The following is a 302-nucleotide window of genomic DNA, read 5'->3' on the forward strand; positions in this document are numbered from 1 at the left end:
AGGAAAGACTGAGAATACTGACCCCTGCTGGTGAGAGGAAGCACCCCGATGGACAACATTTACTGTAACACTGGGTGAAGTTGAGGTCATTGACATCCATGGTAATAAAATTGTGCTTTTACATTGCACAAAAACACAGAGGTTTCCCAGTACGTATTTATATTATAGTGTGACCTTTGATGTGCTAACCCTGGTTAGCAACCTACCTTTACAGCTGCCTTGGTGTCATTTATGAGCCGTTGCCATTACTTAACTTCAACCAGGAACTCCCTTAAAAAGACCCTTCAAACCAGATCAAACTG

The sequence above is a fragment of the Morone saxatilis genome, unplaced genomic scaffold (assembly GCF_004916995.1).
Source record: "Morone saxatilis isolate NCDOM2014 unplaced genomic scaffold, NCSU_SB_2.0 Contig1, whole genome shotgun sequence".
Classification (NCBI taxonomy): Eukaryota; Metazoa; Chordata; class Actinopteri; family Moronidae; genus Morone; species Morone saxatilis.